Raw genomic sequence first — 15,936 nt, 5'->3', positions numbered from 1 at the left:
TGGTGGTGGAGGTGGTGGTGGAGGTAGTATGGACGGTGATGGTGGAGGTGGAGGCAGTTGTAGTGGTGGTGGTGGCGACTAGCAGCACTTGCCCCTACACCGTTAGAGGCTACACGGCGGGGTGGGCGCGTGACCTCCGCCTTTTGTTCGCGACGCAGCTGAAGTCGTTCGTGGCCAAGGCGGTGGTGAACACGGACGGGCGACGGAGCAACATTATTGCGCCCTACAGGGTGACCGCACGTACACTCACACACGCGCACACGCGCACACGCGCACACGCGCACACGCGCACGTACAGTCACGCGCACACGCGCACACGCGCACGTACAGTCACGCGCACACGCGCACACGCGCACGTACAGTCACGCGCACACGCGTACACGCGCATGTACAGTCACGCGCACACGCGTACACGCGCATGTACAGTCACGCGCACACGCGTACACGCGCATGTACAGTCACGCGCACACGCGTACACGCGCATGTACAGTCACGTACACGTACGTACGTAGCACGCGCGTGCACTCACGCACGCGAGTGCACGCACGCGCACGCACGCGCACTCACGCACGCGAGTGCACGCACGCGCGCGCACTCACGCACGCGAGCGCACGCACGCGCACGCGCGCGCACGCACGCGCACGCACGCGCACGCGCGCGCACTCACGCACGCGAGTGCACGCACGCGCGCGCACTCACGCACGCGAGTGCACGCACGCGCGCGCACTCACGCACGCGAGTGCACGCACGCGCACGCGCGCGCACTCACGCACGCGAGTGCACGCACGCGCACGCGCGCGCACTCACGCACGCGAGTGCACGCACGCGCACGCGCGCGCACGCGCACGCGCGCGCACTCACGCACGCGAGTGCACGCACGCGCACGCGCGCGCACTCACGCACGCGAGTGCACGCACGCGCACGCGCGCGCACTCACGCACGAGAGTGCACTCACGCGCACTGCTACTATTACTAAACGTGTGGTGGTGGTGGTGGTGTCTCTGTGCTGTGCAGTGTCGCTGTAACGGAGTGTGCGACGCGGCGGTGTGGCTGCCTCCGTGCGGGCGTGGTCTGCTCGCAGCAACGCTGCGGCTGCGAGGACCACATGTGCAGGAACCGCAGCTGGGGGTGCAGCTGGTTGATGCGGGTGCAGCTGCGAGTGCTGTGGGTGGTGATAGGGGTTGTGGGTGGTGATAGGGGTTGTGGGTGGTGATAGGGGTTGTGGGTGGTGATAGGGGTTGTGGGTGGTGATAGGGGTTGTGGGTGGTGATAGGGGTTGTGGGTGGTGATAGGGGTTGTGGGTGGTGATAGGGGTTGTGGGTGGTGATAGGGGTTGTGGGTGGTGATAGGGGTTGTGGGTGGTGATAGGGGTTGTGGGTGGTGATAGGGGTTGTGGGTGGTGATAGGGGTTGTGGGTGGTGATAGGGGTTGTGGGTGGTGATAGGGGTTGTGGGTGGTGATAGGGGTTGTGGGTGGTGATAGGGGTTGTGGGTGGTGATAGGGGTTGTGGGTGGTGATAGGGGTTGTGGGTGGTGATAGGGGTTGTGGGTGGTGATAGGGGTTGTGGGTGGTGATAGGGGTTGTGGGTGGTGATAGGGGTTGTGGGTGGTGATAGGGGTTGTGGGTGGTGATAGGGGTTGTGGGTGGTGATAGGGGTTGTGGGTGGTGATAGGGGTTGTGGGTGGTGATAGGGGTTGTGGGTGGTGATAGGGGTTGTGGGTGGTGATAGGGGTTGTGGGTGGTGATAGGGGTTGTGGGTGGTGATAGGGGTTGTGGGTGGTGATAGGGGTTGTGGGTGGTGATAGGGGTTGTGGGTGGTGATAGGGGTTGTGGGTGGTGATAGGGGTTGTGGGTGGTGATAGGGGTTGTGGGTGGTGATAGGGGTTGTGGGTGGTGATAGGGGTTGTGGGTGGTGATAGGGGTTGTGGGTGGTGATAGGGGTTGTGGGTGGTGATAGGGGTTGTGGGTGGTGATAGGGGTTGTGGGTGGTGATAGGGGTTGTGGGTGGTGATAGGGGTTGTGGGTGGTGATAGGGGTTGTGGGTGGTGATAGGGGTTGTGGGTGGTGATAGGGGTTGTGGGTGGTGATAGGGGTTGTGGGTGGTGATAGGGGTTGTGGGTGGTGATAGGGGTTGTGGGTGGTGATAGGGGTTGTGGGTGGTGATAGGGGTTGTGGGTGGTGATAGGGGTTGTGGGTGGTGATAGGGGTTGTGGGTGGTGATAGGGGTTGTGGGTGGTGATAGGGGTTGTGGGTGGTGATAGGGGTTGTGGGTGGTGATAGGGGTTGTGGGTGGTGATAGGGGTTGTGGGTGGTGATAGGGGTTGTGGGTGGTGATAGGGGTTGTGGGTGGTGATAGGGGTTGTGGGTGGTGATAGGGGTTGTGGGTGGTGATAGGGGTTGTGGGTGGTGATAGGGGTTGTGGGTGGTGATAGGGGTTGTGGGTGGTGATAGGGGTTGTGGGTGGTGATAGGGGTTGTGGGTGGTGATAGGGGTTGTGGGTGGTGATAGGGGTTGTGGGTGGTGATAGGGGTTGTGGGTGGTGATAGGGGTTGTGGGTGGTGATAGGGGTTGTGGGTGGTGATAGGGGTTGTGGGTGGTGATAGGGGTTGTGGGTGGTGATAGGGGTTGTGGGTGGTGATAGGGGTTGTGGGTGGTGATAGGGGTTGTGGGTGGTGATAGGGGTTGTGGGTGGTGATAGGGGTTGTGGGTGGTGATAGGGGTTGTGGGTGGTGATAGGGGTTGTGGTGGTGATAGGGGTTGTGGGTGGTGATAGGGGTTGTGGGTGGTGATAGGGGTTGTGGGTGGTGATAGGGGTTGTGGGTGGTGATAGGGGTTGTGGGTGGTGATAGGGGTTGTGGGTGGTGATAGGGGTTGTGGGTGGTGATAGGGGTTGTGGGTGGTGATAGGGTTGTGGGTGGTGATAGGGGTTGTGGGGTGGTGATAGGGGTTGTGGGTGGTGATAGGGGTTGTGGGGTGGGTGATAGGGGTTGTGGGTGGTGATAGGGGTTGTGGGTGGTGATAGGGGTTGTGGGTGGTGATAGGGGTTGTGGGTGGTGATAGGGGTTGTGGGTGGTGATAGGGGTTGTGGGTGGTGATAGGGGTTGTGGGTGGTGATAGGGGTTGTGGGTGGTGATAGGGGTTGTGGGTGGTGATAGGGGTTGTGGGTGGTGATAGGGGTTGTGGGTGGTGATAGGGGTTGTGGGTGGTTTGTGGGTGGTGATAGGGGTTGTGGGTGGTGATAGGGGTTGTGGGTGGTGATAGGGGTTGTGGGTGGTGATAGGGGTTGTGGGTGGTGATAGGGGTTGTGGGTGGTGATAGGGGTTGTGGGTGGTGATAGGGGTTGTGGGTGGTGATAGGGGTTGTGGGTGGTGATAGGGGTTGTGGGTGGTGATAGGGGTTGTGGGTGGTGATAGGGGTTGTGGGTGGTGATAGGGGTTGTGGGTGGTGATAGGGGTTGTGGGTGGTGATAGGGGTTGTGGGTGGTGATAGGGGTTGTGGGTGGTGATAGGGGTTGTGGGTGGTGATAGGGGTTGTGGGTGGTGATAGGGGTTGTGGGTGGTGATAGGGGTTGTGGGTGGTGATAGGGGTTGTGGGTGGTGATAGGGGTTGTGGGTGGTGATAGGGGTTGTGGGTGGTGATAGGGGTTGTGGGTGGTGATAGGGGTTGTGGGTGGTGATAGGGGTTGTGGGTGGTGATAGGGGTTGTGGGTGGTGATAGGGGTTGTGGGTGGTGATAGGGGTTGTGGGTGGTGATAGGGGTTGTGGGTGGTGATAGGGGTTGTGGGTGGTGATAGGGGTTGTGGGTGGTGATAGGGGTTGTGGGTGGTGATAGGGGTTGTGGGTGGTGATAGGGGTTGTGGGTGGTGATAGGGGTTGTGGGTGGTGATAGGGGTTGTGGGTGGTGATAGGGGTTGTGGGTGGTGATAGGGGTTGTGGGTGGTGATAGGGGTTGTGGGTGGTGATAGGGGTTGTGGGTGGTGATAGGGGTTGTGGGTGGTGATAGGGGTTGTGGGTGGTGATAGGGGTTGTGGGTGGTGATAGGGGTTGTGGGTGGTGATAGGGGTTGTGGGTGGTGATAGGGGTTGTGGGTGGTGATAGGGGTTGTGGGTGGTGATAGGGGTTGTGGGTGGTGATAGGGGTTGTGGGTGGTGATAGGGGTTGTGGGTGGTGATAGGGGTTGTGGGTGGTGATAGGGGTTGTGGGTGGTGATAGGGGTTGTGGGTGGTGATAGGGGTTGTGGGTGGTGATAGGGGTTGTGGGTGGTGATAGGGGTTGTGGGTGGTGATAGGGGTTGTGGGTGGTGATAGGGGTTGTGGGTGGTGATAGGGGTTGTGGGTGGTGATAGGGGTTGTGGGTGGTGATAGGGGTTGTGGGTGGTGATAGGGGTTGTGGGTGGTGATAGGGGTTGTGGGTGGTGATAGGGGTTGTGGGTGGTGATAGGGGTTGTGGGTGGTGATAGGGGTTGTGGGTGGTGATAGGGGTTGTGGGTGGTGATAGGGGTTGTGGGTGGTGATAGGGGTTGTGGGTGGTGATAGGGGTTGTGGGTGGTGATAGGGGTTGTGGGTGGTGATAGGGGTTGTGGGTGGTGATAGGGGTTGTGGGTGGTGATAGGGGTTGTGGGTGGTGATAGGGGTTGTGGGTGGTGATAGGGTTGTGGGTGGTGATAGGGGTTGTGGGTGGTGATAGGGGTTGTGGGTGGTGATAGGGGTTGTGGGTGGTGATAGGGGTTGTGGGTGGTGATAGGGGTTGTGGGTGGTGATAGGGGTTGTGGGTGGTGATAGGGGTTGTGGGTGGTGATAGGGGTTGTGGGTGGTGATAGGGGTTGTGGGTGGTGATAGGGGTTGTGGGTGGTGATAGGGGTTGTGAGGGGTGGTGGATAGGGGTTGTGGGTGGTGATAGGGGTTGTGGGTGGTGATAGGGGTTGTGGGTGGTGATAGGGGTTGTGGGTGGTGATAGGGGTTGTGGGTGGTGATAGGGGTGTGGGTGGTGATAGGGGTTGTGGGTGGTGATAGGGGTTGTGGGTGGTGATAGGGGTTGTGGGTGGTGATAGGGGTTGTGGGTGGTGATAGGGGTTGTGGGTGGTGATAGGGGTTGTGGGTGGTGATAGGGGTTGTGGGTGGTGATAGGGGTTGTGGGTGGTGATAGGGGTTGTGGGTGGTGATAGGGGTTGTGGGTGGTGATAGGGGTTGTGGGTGGTGATAGGGGTTGTGGGTGGTGATAGGGGTTGTGGGTGGTGATAGGGGTTGTGGGTGGTGATAGGGGTTGTGGGTGGTGATAGGGGTTGTGGGTGGTGATAGGGGTTGTGGGTGGTGATAGGGGTTGTGGTGATAGGGTTGTGGTGATAGGGGTTGTGGGTGGTGATAGGGGTTGTGGGTGGTGATAGGGGTTGTGGGTGGTGATAGGGGTTGTGGGTGGTGATAGGGGTTGTGGGTGGTGATAGGGGTTGTGGGTGGTGATAGGGGTTGTGGGTGGTGATAGGGTTGTGGGTGGTGATAGGGGTTGTGGGTGGTGATAGGGGTTGTGGGTGGTGATAGGGGTTGTGGGTGGTGATAGGGGTTGTGGGTGGTGATAGGGGTTGTGGTGTGGTGATAGGGGTTGTGGGTGGTGATAGGGGTTGTGGGTGGTGATAGGGGTTGTGGGTGGTGATAGGGGTTGTGGGTGGTGATAGGGGTTGTGGGTGGTGATAGGGTTGTGGGTGGTGATAGGGGTTGTGGGTGGTGATAGGGGTTGTGGGTGGTGATAGGGGTTGTGGGTGGTGATAGGGGTTGTGGGTGGTGATAGGGGTTGTGGGTGGTGATAGGGGTTGTGGGTGGTGATAGGGGTTGTGGGTGGTGATAGGGGTTGTGGGTGGTGATAGGGGTTGTGGGTGGTGATAGGGGTTGTGGGTGGTGATAGGGGTTGTGGGTGGTGATAGGGGTTGTGGGTGGTGATAGGGGTTGTGGGTGGTGATAGGGGTTGTGGGTGGTGATAGGGGTTGTGGGTGGTGATAGGGGTTGTGGGTGGTGATAGGGGTTGTGGGTGGTGATAGGGGTTGTGGGTGGTGATAGGGGTTGTGGGTGGTGATAGGGGTTGTGGGTGGTGATAGGGGTTGTGGGTGGTGATAGGGGTTGTGGGTGATAGGTGGTTAGGGGTGTGTGGTGATAGGGGTTGTGGGTGGTGATAGGGGTTGTGGGTGGTGATAGGGGTTGTGGGTGTGATGGGTTGTGGTGTAGGGTAGGGTGATAGGGGTTGTGGGTGGTGATAGGGGTTGTGGGTGGTGATAGGGGTTGTGGGTGGTGATAGGGGTTGTGGGTGGTGATAGGGGTTGTGGGTGTGAAGGGGTTGTGGGTGGTGATAGGGGTTGTGGGTGGTGATAGGGGTTGTGGGTGGTGATAGGGGTTGTGGGTGGTGATAGGGGTTGTGGGTGGTGATAGGGGTTGTGGGTGGTGATAGGGGTTGTGGGTGGTGATAGGGGTTGTGGGTGGTGATAGGGGTTGTGGGTGGTGATAGGGGTTGTGGGTGGTGATAGGGGTTGTGGGTGGTGATAGGGGTTGTGGGTGGTGATAGGGGTTGTGGGTGGTGATAGGGGTTGTGGGTGGTGATAGGGGTTGTGGGTGGTGATAGGGGTTGTGGGTGGTGATAGGGGTTGTGGGTGGTGATAGGGGTTGTGGGTGGTGATAGGGGTTGTGGGTGGTGATAGGGGTTGTGGGTGGTGATAGGGGTTGTGGGTGGTGATAGGGGTTGTGGGTGGTGATAGGGGTTGTGGGTGGTGATAGGGGTTGTGGGTGGTGATAGGGGTTGTGGGTGGTGATAGGGGTTGTGGGTGGTGATAGGGGTTGTGGGTGGTGATAGGGGTTGTGGGTGGTGATAGGGGTTGTGGGTGGTGATAGGGGTTGTGGGTGGTGATAGGGGTTGTGGGTGGTGATAGGGGTTGTGGGTGGTGATAGGGGTTGTGGGTGGTGATAGGGGTTGTGGGTGGTGATAGGGGTTGTGGGTGGTGATAGGGGTTGTGGGTGGTGATAGGGGTTGTGGGTGGTGATAGGGGTTGTGGGTGGTGATAGGGGTTGTGGGTGGTGATAGGGGTTGTGGGTGGTGATAGGGGTTGTGGGTGGTGATAGGGGTTGTGGGTGGTGATAGGGGTTGTGGGTGGTGATAGGGGTTGTGGGTGGTGATAGGGGTTGTGGGTGGTGATAGGGGTTGTGGGTGGTGATAGGGGTTGTGGGTGGTGATAGGGGTTGTGGGTGGTGATAGGGGTTGTGGGTGGTGATAGGGGTTGTGGGTGGTGATAGGGGTTGTGGGTGGTGATAGGGGTTGTGGGTGGTGATAGGGGTTGTGGGTGGTGATAGGGGTTGTGGGTGGTGATAGGGGTTGTGGGTGGTGATAGGGGTTGTGGGTGGTGATAGGGGTTGTGGGTGGTGATAGGGGTTGTGGGTGGTGATAGGGGTTGTGGGTGGTGATAGGGGTTGTGGGTGGTGATAGGGGTTGTGGGTGGTGATAGGGGTTGTGGGTGGTGATAGGGGTTGTGGGTGGTGATAGGGGTTGTGGGTGGTGATAGGGGTTGTGGGTGGTGATAGGGGTTGTGGGTGGTGATAGGGGTTGTGGGTGGTGATAGGGGTTGTGGGTGGTGATAGGGGTTGTGGGTGGTGATAGGGGTTGTGGGTGGTGATAGGGGTTGTGGGTGGTGATAGGGGTTGTGGGTGGTGATAGGGGTTGTGGGTGGTGATAGGGGTTGTGGGTGGTGATAGGGGTTGTGGGTGGTGATAGGGGTTGTGGGTGGTGATAGGGGTTGTGGGTGGTGATAGGGGTTGTGGGTGGTGATAGGGGTTGTGGGTGGTGATAGGGGTTGTGGGTGGTGATAGGGGTTGTGGGTGGTGATAGGGGTTGTGGGTGGTGATAGGGGTTGTGGGTGGTGATAGGGGTTGTGGGTGGTGATAGGGGTTGTGGGTGGTGATAGGGGTTGTGGGTGGTGATAGGGGTTGTGGGTGGTGATAGGGGTTGTGGGTGGTGATAGGGGTTGTGGGTGGTGATAGGGGTTGTGGGTGGTGATAGGGGTTGTGGGTGGTGATAGGGGTTGTGGGTGGTGATAGGGGTTGTGGGTGGTGATAGGGGTTGTGGGTGGTGATAGGGGTTGTGGGTGGTGATAGGGGTTGTGGGTGGTGATAGGGGTTGTGGGTGGTGATAGGGGTTGTGGGTGGTGATAGGGGTTGTGGGTGGTGATAGGGGTTGTGGGTGGTGATAGGGGTTGTGGTGGTGATAGGGGTTGTGGTGGTGATAGGGGTTGTGGTGGTGATAGGGGTTGTGGTGGTGATAGGGGTTGTGGTGGTGATAGGGGTTGTGGTGGTGATAGGGGTTGTGGTGGTGATAGGGGTTGTGGTGGTGATAGGGGTTGTGGTGGTGATAGGGGCTGGGGTGGTGGTAGGGGCTGGGGTGGTGGTAGGGGCTGGGGTGGTGGTAGGGGCTGGGGTGGTGGTAGGGGCTGGGGTGGTGATAGGGGCTGGGGTGGTGATAGGGGCTGGGGTGGTGATAGGGGCTGGGGTGGTGATAGGGGTTGTGGTGGTGATAGGGGTTGTGGTGGTGATAGGGGCTGGGGTGGTGATAGGGGCTGGGGTGGTGGTGGTAGGGGTTGTGGTGGTGATAGGGGTTGTGGTGGTGATAGGGGTTGTGGTGGTGATAGGGGTTGGGGTGGTGATAGGGGTTGTGGTGGTGATAGGGGTTGTGGTGGTGATAGGGGTTGTGGTGGTGATAGGGGTTGTGGTGGTGATAGGGGTTGTGGTGATGATAGGGGTTGGGGTGGTGGTAGGGGTTGTGGTGGTGATAGGGGTTGTGGTGGTGATAGGGGTTGTGGTGGTGATAGGGGTTGTGGTGGTGATAGGGGTTGTGGTGGTGATAGGGGTTGTGGTGGTGATAGGGGTTGTGGTGGTGATAGGGGTTGTGGTGGTGATAGGGGCTGGGGTAGTGGTAGGGGTAGTGGTAGGGGTTGTGGTGGTGATAGGGGTTGTGATAGTGATAGGGGTTGGGGTGGTGATATGGGTTGTGATAGTGATAGGGGCTGTGGTGGTGATAGGGGTTGTGGTGGTGGTAGGGGTTGTGGTGGTGATAGGGGTTGTGGTGGTGATAGGGGTTGTGGTGGTGATATGGGTTGTGATAGTGATAGGGGCTGTGGTGGTGATAGGGGCTGGGGTGGTGATAGGGGCTGGGGTGGTGATAGGGGCTGGGGTGGTGATAGGGGCTGGGGTGGTGATAGGGGCTGGGGTGGTGATAGGGGCTGTGTGTACACGTGAGTTGACGTCTCCCCCCTCCCCCCTCCCCCCCGCCTCTCCCTGAAGCTGAATACATCACCACGTGGGAGGGGGGCCCTGAAGCCGTGCGACGAGTCTATGGCTCTCTGCCGTGCGACGAGTCTATGGCTCTCTGCCGTGCGACGAGTCTATGGCTCTCTGCCGTGCGACGAGTCTATGGCTCTCTGCCGTGCGACGAGTCTATGGCTCTCTGCCGTGCGACGAGTCTATGGCTCTCTGCCGTGCGACGAGTCTATGGCTCTCTGCCGTGCGACGAGTCTATGGCTCTCTGCCGTGCGACGAGTCTATGGCTCTCTGCCGTGCGACGAGTCTATGGCTCTCTGCCGTGCGACGAGTCTATGGCTCTCTGCCGTGCGACGAGTCTATGGCTCTCTGCCGTGCGACGAGTCTATGGCTCTCTGCCGTGCGACGAGTCTATGGCTCTCTGCCGTGCGACGAGTCTATGGCTCTCTGCCGTGCGACGAGTCTATGGCTCTCTGCCGTGCGACGAGTCTATGGCTCTCTGCCGTGCGACGAGTCTATGGCTCTCTGCCGTGCGACGAGTCTATGGCTCTCTGCCGTGCGACGAGTCTATGGCTCTCTGCCGTGCGACGAGTCTATGGCTCTCTGCCGTGCGACGAGTCTATGGCTCTCTGCCGTGCGACGAGTCTATGGCTCTCTGCCGTGCGACGAGTCTATGGCTCTCTGCCGTGCGACGAGTCTATGGCTCTCTGCCGTGCGACGAGTCTATGGCTCTCTGCCGTGCGACGAGTCTATGGCTCTCTGCCGTGCGACGAGTCTATGGCTCTCTGCCGTGCGACGAGTCTATGGCTCTCTGCCGTGCGACGAGTCTATGGCTCTCTGCCGTGCGACGAGTCTATGGCTCTCTGCCGTGCGACGAGTCTATGGCTCTCTGCCGTGCGACGAGTCTATGGCTCTCTGCCGTGCGACGAGTCTATGGCTCTCTGCCGTGCGACGAGTCTATGGCTCTCTGCCGTGCGACGAGTCTATGGCTCTCTGCCGTGCGACGAGTCTATGGCTCTCTGCCGTGCGACGAGTCTATGGCTCTCTGCCGTGCGACGAGTCTATGGCTCTCTGCCGTGCGACGAGTCTATGGCTCTCTGCCGTGCGACGAGTCTATGGCTCTCTGCCGTGCGACGAGTCTATGGCTCTCTGCCGTGCGACGAGTCTATGGCTCTCTGCCGTGCGACGAGTCTATGGCTCTCTGCCGTGCGACGAGTCTATGGCTCTCTGCCGTGCGACGAGTCTATGGCTCTCTGCCGTGCGACGAGTCTATGGCTCTCTGCCGTGCGACGAGTCTATGGCTCTCTGCCGTGCGACGAGTCTATGGCTCTCTGCCGTGCGACGAGTCTATGGCTCTCTGCCGTGCGACGAGTCTATGGCTCTCTGCCGTGCGACGAGTCTATGGCTCTCTGCCGTGCGACGAGTCTATGGCTCTCTGCCGTGCGACGAGTCTATGGCTCTCTGCCGTGCGACGAGTCTATGGCTCTCTGCCGTGCGACGAGTCTATGGCTCTCTGCCGTGCGACGAGTCTATGGCTCTCTGCCGTGCGACGAGTCTATGGCTCTCTGCCGTGCGACGAGTCTATGGCTCTCTGCCGTGCGACGAGTCTATGGCTCTCTGCCGTGCGACGAGTCTATGGCTCTCTGCCGTGCGACGAGTCTATGGCTCTCTGCCGTGCGACGAGTCTATGGCTCTCTGCCGTGCGACGAGTCTATGGCTCTCTGCCGTGCGACGAGTCTATGGCTCTCTGCCGTGCGACGAGTCTATGGCTCTCTGCCGTGCGACGAGTCTATGGCTCTCTGCCGTGCGACGAGTCTATGGCTCTCTGCCGTGCGACGAGTCTATGGCTCTCTGCCGTGCGACGAGTCTATGGCTCTCTGCCGTGCGACGAGTCTATGGCTCTCTGCCGTGCGACGAGTCTATGGCTCTCTGCCGTGCGACGAGTCTATGGCTCTCTGCCGTGCGACGAGTCTATGGCTCTCTGCCGTGCGACGAGTCTATGGCTCTCTGCCGTGCGACGAGTCTATGGCTCTCTGCCGTGCGACGAGTCTATGGCTCTCTGCCGTGCGACGAGTCTATGGCTCTCTGCCGTGCGACGAGTCTATGGCTCTCTGCCGTGCGACGAGTCTATGGCTCTCTGCCGTGCGACGAGTCTATGGCTCTCTGCCGTGCGACGAGTCTATGGCTCTCTGCCGTGCGACGAGTCTATGGCTCTCTGCCGTGCGACGAGTCTATGGCTCTCTGCCGTGCGACGAGTCTATGGCTCTCTGCCGTGCGACGAGTCTATGGCTCTCTGCCGTGCGACGAGTCTATGGCTCTCTGCCGTGCGACGAGTCTATGGCTCTCTGCCGTGCGACGAGTCTATGGCTCTCTGCCGTGCGACGAGTCTATGGCTCTCTGCCGTGCGACGAGTCTATGGCTCTCTGCCGTGCGACGAGTCTATGGCTCTCTGCCGTGCGACGAGTCTATGGCTCTCTGCCGTGCGACGAGTCTATGGCTCTCTGCCGTGCGACGAGTCTATGGCTCTCTGCCGTGCGACGAGTCTATGGCTCTCTGCCGTGCGACGAGTCTATGGCTCTCTGCCGTGCGACGAGTCTATGGCTCTCTGCCGTGCGACGAGTCTATGGCTCTCTGCCGTGCGACGAGTCTATGGCTCTCTGCCGTGCGACGAGTCTATGGCTCTCTGCCGTGCGACGAGTCTATGGCTCTCTGCCGTGCGACGAGTCTATGGCTCTCTGCCGTGCGACGAGTCTATGGCTCTCTGCCGTGCGACGAGTCTATGGCTCTCTGCCGTGCGACGAGTCTATGGCTCTCTGCCGTGCGACGAGTCTATGGCTCTCTGCCGTGCGACGAGTCTATGGCTCTCTGCCGTGCGACGAGTCTATGGCTCTCTGCCGTGCGACGAGTCTATGGCTCTCTGCCGTGCGACGAGTCTATGGCTCTCTGCCGTGCGACGAGTCTATGGCTCTCTGCCGTGCGACGAGTCTATGGCTCTCTGCCGTGCGACGAGTCTATGGCTCTCTGCCGTGCGACGAGTCTATGGCTCTCTGCCGTGCGACGAGTCTATGGCTCTCTGCCGTGCGACGAGTCTATGGCTCTCTGCCGTGCGACGAGTCTATGGCTCTCTGCCGTGCGACGAGTCTATGGCTCTCTGCCGTGCGACGAGTCTATGGCTCTCTGCCGTGCGACGAGTCTATGGCTCTCTGCCGTGCGACGAGTCTATGGCTCTCTGCCGTGCGACGAGTCTATGGCTCTCTGCCGTGCGACGAGTCTATGGCTCTCTGCCGTGCGACGAGTCTATGGCTCTCTGCCGTGCGACGAGTCTATGGCTCTCTGCCGTGCGACGAGTCTATGGCTCTCTGCCGTGCGACGAGTCTATGGCTCTCTGCCGTGCGACGAGTCTATGGCTCTCTGCCGTGCGACGAGTCTATGGCTCTCTGCCGTGCGACGAGTCTATGGCTCTCTGCCGTGCGACGAGTCTATGGCTCTCTGCCGTGCGACGAGTCTATGGCTCTCTGCCGTGCGACGAGTCTATGGCTCTCTGCCGTGCGACGAGTCTATGGCTCTCTGCCGTGCGACGAGTCTATGGCTCTCTGCCGTGCGACGAGTCTATGGCTCTCTGCCGTGCGACGAGTCTATGGCTCTCTGCCGTGCGACGAGTCTATGGCTCTCTGCCGTGCGACGAGTCTATGGCTCTCTGCCGTGCGACGAGTCTATGGCTCTCTGCCGTGCGACGAGTCTATGGCTCTCTGCCGTGCGACGAGTCTATGGCTCTCTGCCGTGCGACGAGTCTATGGCTCTCTGCCGTGCGACGAGTCTATGGCTCTCTGCCGTGCGACGAGTCTATGGCTCTCTGCCGTGCGACGAGTCTATGGCTCTCTGCCGTGCGACGAGTCTATGGCTCTCTGCCGTGCGACGGTTCTGACCCTGAGGCTGGCGTCATCCGTCACCTCTGCTGGTGCCGGCGAAGATCTGGAAGCGCGGGCGCTTGAGCGGAGGACGAGGAGCAGCAGGAGGAGGATGATGAGGAGGGGAGGGGTGTAGGTGGTGACAACGGCTCCGATGCCGCGCTGGTGGACGCTCTTCGCTCGCTCTCCGGCAGCCAATCAGGAGATGCCGCCACGAGGGGGGGGGGGGCGGTGGCAGCCGTGGGAACTTCCACCCGAGCGTGACACTCATCACGCTCAACAGCGAGGGTGAGGCGCTTGGGTCGAGCGGCAATATCTTTTCATCGGTTGAGTAACGCTGTGTGGAAGCTACCTGGTCTGTCGCTCCGCCCGAAGCGTCAGGTCTTCTCGGCCACAGTCATTCCCTCCCTTCTCGACGCTTGTCGTCGTCAGGTTGGAATCGGACGTAAAAAAAAGGAAGCGGAAGAAGTCGCTGCCCGCCCTTCTGCGAAAACGGAAAAAAGACAAAAAACGCCGTAAGGAGCGCCCCTTACGGTGGCACAAGTGGAGACGCAGACCAGGTGGGTGTGCCTCGATGACACAAAGCCCACAACACCTCGCTGCTGATCTCGTCAAGGAGCATAAACTATCACGCGAACTCCGCTCATTCTCGCTGCAGCGGCGGCTTTTGGCTAACCACCGAACAAAGGAGTTACTGCATCGTGCGCTTTCAAATGCGCTTCTGATGTTGAAGGTAGCAGAGGGCACTGCAGCAAAGTACATTGTGTATTTCAACAACTTGCAATGACGGGCATTGAGAAGCACAGTTGACCAACACCCACGCTCAGACCCGCGGACTCACCACCACCACACAGAGACCCGCAGACTCGCCACCACCACCGACCCACACGCACCACCACCACACAAAGAAGCAAGGTTAAACCACCCCCATAACAGACACTGCGTGGGAAACACTCTATCCAGCCGAAGATGACCATGACGTACGCCACTTTTATGAGCGGTCGTCACATGTGGCCTCTGAAAAATAGCTCGTAGCTCCCAGGTGGCTTTACCTGGTACATAACAGTTTTAACAAGATGGCCGTCGCATCCGGCACAGCCAATGACATCGCCTGTTGCAATCCTTGCTCTGTGGCCGCGCAAGTCAGTGGGGAGGGGGGTGTGGACGTCATCGCTCACCCCCCATGCACAAATCATTTTCTTTTTAACTCCTCTATACCCGGTCGATATCCCTGTACCGGTATTAGTATTATTCCTACCAGCCCACCCCGCAGGGTCCTGTTATTAGGAGATCTGTGACAAAGAGCTTCACAGGTCATCGGATTTCCCCAGGATAAAGATTCTGACTGCTGCTCGTCTTGAACTTTTGTCCGCCTCGGAGACTTCCTTCCCAACCTCACTTCACTCTCCCCCTAATCCTGCTACCCCGTGCCTGCTGCCCTTCAAACACAGATCCTGAAGCAGTAGATTCGTGCTGGATACAGTCACACTTGCAAATGTGATTTGTAACGTTGACTATTACCTGCTCGTCGATTGTTCAATGTCAATGTGCCATTGTATTGAGGGCTACTGCTGTGTGGCGCTGTCTTGGTGTGGTCTGTAACTGCGTTGTGCTTTCTGCTGCCTAATGTTGACAAGTCAGACTTCGATAACTCATTAATAAATACATTAATTATATTGTACCACTTGCTTACCCTGTTTCTCTATGTCGCACTCCTGTCGTGTTTGTGTTTTGTTTGTTGTTGTTGTTGTAACTTGCCGACACGCCCCCACTGGGCATCAAGGAAAAAGAGCTTCATAGCTTATCAGATTCCTTCCCCAGTTATAAATAAATATTCTGACTCTTGTGGAATTGACTCGACTCCCGGTCCCATCCTGTGCCACAAACACAAAGCTTCAGAGCGCTCAATACGGCGTTTGAGGTTTGTGCTTCCATCGCATTGTATGGAAATGCAGCCGTTACCATCATTCACGCCACGTCCGTGCTCAATTATCGTTTCTAACTGAGGTTTAACTTGGACTCTAAGCAAATTAACATAATTCAAACGTAACTTGTCTGTTTCTACTAATCACGTTTACGAAAATGTAAAACGACCATAGACTCTTCCACAATACAGGTCGTTGTCCGAGGTTAGATCGCATATTTACGTGATCTAACCCCTTAGATATTTATATAATTATATATGTTTACGCGATATAACCCAAAAAAACTATTATGGATGATATTGGTCGCGAAAGCCTACATGTTAAACTGATACTCTTCAATCTTGATTCCTTTTATCCGTGCAGATAATGGCACTTTATTGCATTTTTACATTTTCGTTCTTTGGAATTGTTGCATTTTTATTCTGAGGTTAATTGTGTATTATCTGAATTTGTGATCCAAGCCTTCCTTGAAAAATATTTAAAAAACACGTGAAGCGTATTGGGCTCATCATCGTTCTCATCAGTTCAACACGTAGGCTTTCGCGACCAATATTCATAATCAACGTTTTTGGGTTAGATCGCGTTATTTATAAATGTGTCGTAACCCTCCACCACCCGACACAGCCAATCAGTAAATAAAAGTCACGTTGACAAAAGACAAATAGTTCACTGCTTTCGCCCACCGGTGTGTTGAAGCGTGAAACCACAACATTTACAATTTTTTAGTACGACGTTTCGCTGGTAATTGCATCCAGCATCATCGGGCAATTCGCCAGAATGGTGAGGCTCTGCTCCATCTCCCGTTCTTATATAGAGCAGCAGA

The 15,936-nt window shown here is 58.1% G+C and overlaps 1 long non-coding RNA gene across 1 annotated transcript; it reads left to right on the top strand.

The window, feature by feature from the left end:
• Nucleotides 1–13,109: 13,109 nt before the first annotated feature.
• LOC144738655 (uncharacterized) lies at nucleotides 13,110–15,612 on the top strand. The gene is made up of 2 exons (XR_013589302.1): nucleotides 13,110–13,476; nucleotides 13,621–15,612. It is a non-coding gene; the product is annotated as an uncharacterized LOC144738655 (long non-coding RNA).
• The last annotated feature ends 324 nt before the right edge of the window (nucleotides 15,613–15,936 follow it).

The sequence above is a fragment of the Lampetra planeri genome, unplaced genomic scaffold (assembly GCF_965212315.1).
Source record: "Lampetra planeri unplaced genomic scaffold, kcLamPlan1.2.h2 scaffold_1110, whole genome shotgun sequence".
Classification (NCBI taxonomy): Eukaryota; Metazoa; Chordata; class Hyperoartia; order Petromyzontiformes; family Petromyzontidae; genus Lampetra; species Lampetra planeri.
Note: the sequence above shows the minus strand (reverse complement) of the source record. Positions and strands in the feature narration are given on the sequence as shown.